Below are 6,172 nucleotides of genomic sequence, written 5' to 3'. Positions count from 1 at the left end.
AGGACATGTGTTGAGTTTTTAATTTATTCTATCAATTTTTCCATTTTCATTTCTGCTTGTAGTTTTCTCATTTCTACACTCATAATCTGTTGTGTTTTATTGACTGTCAGTCCCATTGTTTCTTTGAGCTTGTAGAACATCCTAAGTACTTTCTCTGTGAAGTCATTTTTAGAGATATGTTTTATATATTATTATAGAGATTATATAGTATTGTAAGTTATTACTTATTGAGTCTTCAGGCTTACTATCTTTTCTCACTACATATGATGTGGTTCTGTGCTGCTTTCATATGGTTCCTTTTGTCTCTGAAAGAGTGTTAAGTCTTTCCATTTCAGTGTCAGCATGTCCAACACTGCCAGTGAGGTCTCTGGGGAAACTCTATGGAGGGCAGAAGATCCTCTGTGGCTCAGTTAGAGGCTATCCACTTCAAGAAACAGCATTTTCTGACATGTGTGTGGAACAAGGTTCTACGCCATCATCTCTGGGCATGTTGGGCCCCCTAGACCTCTTGGGTCCTGTGAGAAAGTTCACTATTCTGGCAGACACATTTCAAGAAGCCATGGTTCCTGATCTGTCTATGGACTGGGGTCCATGCCTCCAGCTCTGGTAGTGATGGGTGCTCCCATCTGTCCTCTCTAGGGTCATAGGGTGAAGCACAGTATCCAGACTCACAAACTTTGGGAAACTTTTTTAGAGATAATTAATTGCTTATAAAATTGTTTTTCTGCCTTTGACTTTGAGGCAGAAAAAAACTTTGAGTTTTTTAATTCCAAAAATCTTTGTGTTTCTGTTCAGGTGTATCTCATAAAGTTATATATTAATGAGCTGTTCTTATCTTTTAAAGAAGTCCCTTCAATGATTCTAGCAAAACTGTTTTTAATGCAGTAAAGTTCTAAAGCATTGCTTGTCTATGAAAATTTGCACAGCTTATTTAAGTATGAATGATAATTTAGCTCCACAAATAGTATTCTTTGTGAGACTTTCTTATTTTTTTAAATATATCCTACCATTTTCTTTCTGCCCAGAAGAATGATCAATGATTTGATAAACTTCTGTAAGTCTCAAGGGCTTACCTTTGTATATAAGTTCCTTCTTTATGTTTATAATATTCTCTATCTCAGGCTATTGTCTTGGATATTTATGTTTATAAAATAAGCTTTGACTTTATTACAAAAAAAACCTTTGCAAGATCTGCTTTTCACAAGCCTGTTTTTGAATGTTTCTAATAATATCATAATCACCTAGAAAATAAACCACAGTGATTTTATGTTTATATAATGGAACTTTTAATGATCATATTAGCAGCAGTTAAATCAAACAGTATTCTAATAACTGTGCTGGCCTTTATCCAGGTGGGCCAATTAAATACTCAGAGTCAAAGTTCCCACAAACTTAATTTATCACCAGCATTCATAAGACCTTGCATAGGTAAAGAACTGGATCTGAAGACACATCAACAGTCTTATTATAGTGACTATTTAGCCTCTCATGGTTATTACAAAATCAGAATATCAAGAATATTCATATAAGAATTTTTTACTTGTAAATCTTTTGCGTTGGCCCTTGGTTTTGAATCTTGGTGTATGATCTCTTCAAATATGATTTTATTAACTAATATTAAGTGAGCATAGGCCAGTTAAGTTTCACAAACATTAGATGAGAATTCCAGCTAACGCAAAGAAGAACTGATTCAGAGAATGACAGTTTCCATGCAAAATAAACTGAAGGAATAAAAGGCAGAGCTGGCATCATAACTGCACAGGTAGAGAATCATACAGATGAACTTCTAGACAAAGTATGAGCCAACATTGATAAGGAAGTGCAAAACAAGAAAGAAACATTAAAATGGAAGAGAATGTAAGGTAACTAATCAATGGATAAATTCAAGAATGACAATCTCTGAATTATTGGAATACCAGAAGGAGAGGTAAACAGGAAAGTAGTGGTGTGAAAGATAGTAACCGAGAACTTCTCTGCTCTCTGGAGGGAGGCAGCTGCACAAACTTAAGAGGCCAAAAGTACCAAATGAAATACACTCAAACAGAAGTAGACCACAACTCATAGTAATCAGAATGATAAAAAATAAGAGAGACAAACTTCTAAAAACATAAGAAGAACCTTAAATACACAGAAATAATGTAAAAAAAATCACAACAAATATCCCATAATGGAAAGTAAGCAGGTAAGTAGAGTGGAATGATATTTTCAAACTACTGAATGAAAGAAACGTTCACCCAAGAGCCGAATACCCAGCAGAACTCTCATTTAAATGGGAAAGAGGGTTAAAGACCTTCTCAGAAAAGCAGGAGCTAGCTATATTTGGCATAACCAAACCCGTCCTGAATGCACTATTGAAAGGCCATGATATAAAACAAACAGCCAATTGTAGTAGCCACAATCATCACTGTCACTGTCAATGTCATCGATTTGCTTTGCACGCACCAGTAACCTCTCCATTGTGAGACTTGTTGTTACTGTTTTTGGCATATCAAATATTCCACAGGGAGCTTGCCAGGCCCTGCCATGTGGGCAAGATACTCTAGGTAGTTTGCCGGGCTCTCTAAGAGGGGCGGAGGAATCGAACCTGGGTCGGCCATTTCCAAGGAAAATGCCCAGCCACTGTGCTATCGCTCCAGCCAGCCACAGTTATACCTAGTAAAATGGTAGCACTGCCCTTTATATTAGTAATATCCCTGAATGCTAATGGAATAAACTCTCCCATCAAAAGGCACACAGTGGTAGGTTGTATCAGAAAACAAAATCCATCCATTTGCTGCTTGGAAACATGTCTTAAACCAGAGGATAGATATAGATTCAGAGTTAAATGGTGAAAAACAATTATACAAACCTGTAGGATAACATAGCCTCAGTTAGTTTAGGTTTATTGGGTTACTCCCATCACAGTGCTCCCATTCCTCTGTGGTTTTTTTTTGTAGCCTCTTTCTTAGTGTTCCGTTGACTTATAAATATTGTTTTTCTCTTCTCCTTGAGTCCTTTGCTTAGTTTATTCAGAGCCATGTCCTTTTTTATGGACACAGGAAGACTTAGCAAATGTTATGCTTTTGTAACCTGGGAGTCATTTGACTCTACATGATATTTTCTTCCTGGGCATCTGTTCTCTCAACCTAAGCCTCAGCTGCCCTTACTTGCTAGCACCCCCAAAAGCAGGGTCCTGACGAGGGACAGGATGGACCCAGGGCAAGTGGTGAGTTGTGTGCTACCCTGGCATCAAGATAGGCCTGGCCAAAGTGCCTAATGCTTAACTATAAGTTAAGAGCTTGGTCATGGAAAAATGCTGTCATGATCCAAATAGTGATAACTAGATTTGGACCCTGCTAGGGTGAGGAATGATTAATCTGGCCTGAGTGCTGTAGTCTGAGTCTGTGGCAAGATGTTGCCAGGAAAGCTGCCTTGCAAGCCTCAATATATCTCTTGCTATGTCCATACAAAAATAACTAGTATTAAGATGTTAATGAGTGTTTGGACTAAGGAAAGGAGAAAAAACCCTTAAGAGGTATTTTGCCTACTGGCAGTCAGGAAGAGCTTTGGAATGTCCCTAGGTTGTATTCCCTTTGAACTTGATGGCCCTCAGGAAGGGATTTTTTATGTTGATTTTGCTACCTGGCTGTGTGTAGCCAGAGGGCAAGGTGAGGAGAGACAAGCAGGGGGAGAGTAAAGAGGAAGAATCCAGAGCTGCAGTAGAGAGAGAGGACAGAGCTGGGAGTGCAGGAGATAAGAAAGATGGAAGATTGAATAAATGGTAACTAATCAGCAACCAGCTTGGTCCTCGTTCTTTCCTCGCCTGTCCTTGGCCAACAGCCATCCCTATCCAGCCCATACACAGCGGTTCCAGAGCAGCGAAGATGGGCGACGAGACAGAGCTCCCCAGAGAGCCAGAGAGTGCACACGCCCATCGGCGTGCTTTAGTTTTTTACACAAGCCAATGGATAACAAAATAAAACAAAAAAGTTGGGACAATCATATATATATATATATACATATATATATATATCAGACCAAATTACATTCAATGTAAAGAAAGTAATTAGTGGTGAAAAACAATTATGCAAGCCAATGGATAACAAAATAAAACAAAAAAGCTGGGACAATTATATATATATATATATATATATATATATATATATATATCAGACCAAATTACATTCAGTCTAAAGAAAGTAATTAGAGACAAGGATGGATACTACTTATTGATCAAGGGAATAATAGACCAAGAAATGCTAACTCTAGTCAATATAGGAGCATCAAAATTTTCTTGATCTTTTATTTGTATTCATGATCCTAAAGAACATAATTTATCATTTACTTTATTAAAATTTCTATAATAACATAATTGTTTGGTTTTTAGTATTAATTTTACGTTTCTTTCTTAGAAGGTCCACAGCCAGTCATGCTTAGAGCCAACAAAGCCTCAGGGGAACTATGAAGGATATAACATGTTTGCACATCAGCAGAGAGTGGAACTATGAAGAATGTATATATTTGCACATCAGTGGCTATCAGATCTTGGACACTAAACCCTGGTCTTGCACAATGAGAACTGTATACTCCACCATTTTAGCTATCTTTGAAAATTCCACTTTGAAAACTACTAATCCCCCAATCCTTGAAAGCTACTCTTTGGACACAATGCTGAGTTCTTTTGTGTTTGCACTATTTATCATTTTCTACATCCCATTATTCTTGAGAAGTGAGCTGTCAGTTGAATTATTGTTTCATTAAATATAATTATGGCACTTTTTAATGCCATTCATCAATTACTATTCTTCAGCCCATGAAAGAATTGTGCATTTTGAACATGAGTGTTGTGTGGGGACATGTGATTAACTCTAGATAATGAGTGAATAGAGTGAGATGTATTACTTTCAAGAGTATATTGCTAGGCAAGACTCTCCAAGACTTTATTGTGCTTCTGATAATGGGTCTGGCAACAATTTAGCTGGTGGCTAATCTATTATGTTAGCTAAGATCCTTTGCAAATCAGAAGCTTTAACAGAAAAACACAAGGTTTTCACTAGTTGAGTGGATGACAACTGTGCAATATAAAGAAAGGAAAAGAATTGGGTAGAAAACTGCTTCAAATTGCAGCAGATCTAACATCAGGTTTTGTAGACTGCGTGCTATGTCATACAGTGATATAGCATGCAGTCTACAAAATGTCTTCAGTGTTAAAGCTCCTTGTTTTAAAGCTACATCTCTGTGTGCTGAGTCCTTGATGTAAGCTTCAGAAAAGCTGTGACAGCAAACTGTGTCTAAGACAACAGCTCTAGCAGTCACACTCAGCTGCCATTGCCTAACTCCCACTCTCCAGCCACTTAAAAACCAAACAGAGCTCCCTCTCTGCCCTCGCCCCAAAGCCCTGTTCATTAGCGGGCCTCTGAGCCATTGTACTCTGTATCTGCCTGGAAGAATTGGGAATATTGTGTTCAGACTTTGTCATGGATCCTGGTAGGTGCTGCAGCTAGGGACTCATTTATTTGCAGTGCTTGCAGTTGATACTAAATTCTTTCTTTTAAAACATATCTAACATTGAAGCTTTATTGCTGCAATACTCAGTAATTCAGGTTCTTGAGTGATGTGTTGCACCAAATACTTTTCACTCCTGTTGAAATGAAATCATTGTACTGTGGATATAAAACTGATGGTTATAACTAGTATTTATAATTTTGAGTTTGCTAGTGAATCTAGATTTGATTGATGACCAATCATTTATTTTACCTACTCTAATTTTTTTTTATTATATGTCTATGTAATGTACATTGCTCTGTTATTTACAATAGCCAAGATTGTAAGTACCTAAGTACCCAACAACGGATGAATGAAAAAATAAACTCACTATTTATAAAGTGGGCTGGAGTGATAGCACAGTGGTTGGGCATTCACCTTTCATGAGGCTGACCCGACTTTGATTCCTCCGCCCCTCTCGGAAAGCCTGGCAAGCTACCGAGAGTATAGAGCCCTTGCGGCAGAGCCTGGCAAGCTACCTGTGTGTATTGGATATGCCCAAAACAGTAACAATAAGTCTCTCAATGAGAGACATTACTGGTGCCTGCTCAAACAAATCGATGAACAACGGGATGACAGTGACAGTGACATTTATAAAGAGCATGAGGGTGGCTCAATGACAAAAATTATTTTTTTCTTGTAAGCATTA

The 6,172-nt window shown here is 37.8% G+C and overlaps 1 non-coding gene across 1 annotated transcript; it reads right to left on the bottom strand.

The window, feature by feature from the left end:
- Nucleotides 1-1,395: 1,395 nt before the first annotated feature.
- LOC129406295 (small nucleolar RNA SNORA72) lies at nt 1,396-1,527 on the bottom strand. Its single transcript, XR_008630913.1, has one exon. It is a non-coding gene; the product is annotated as a small nucleolar RNA SNORA72 (small nucleolar RNA).
- Between the last annotated feature and the right edge of the window lie 4,645 nt (nt 1,528-6,172).

The sequence above is a fragment of the Sorex araneus genome, chromosome 6 (assembly GCF_027595985.1).
Source record: "Sorex araneus isolate mSorAra2 chromosome 6, mSorAra2.pri, whole genome shotgun sequence".
In the NCBI taxonomy this organism is placed as follows: Eukaryota; Metazoa; Chordata; class Mammalia; order Eulipotyphla; family Soricidae; genus Sorex; species Sorex araneus.
The sequence above is the reverse complement of the archived record's forward strand: the minus strand, read 5'-3'. Positions and strand labels throughout refer to the sequence as shown.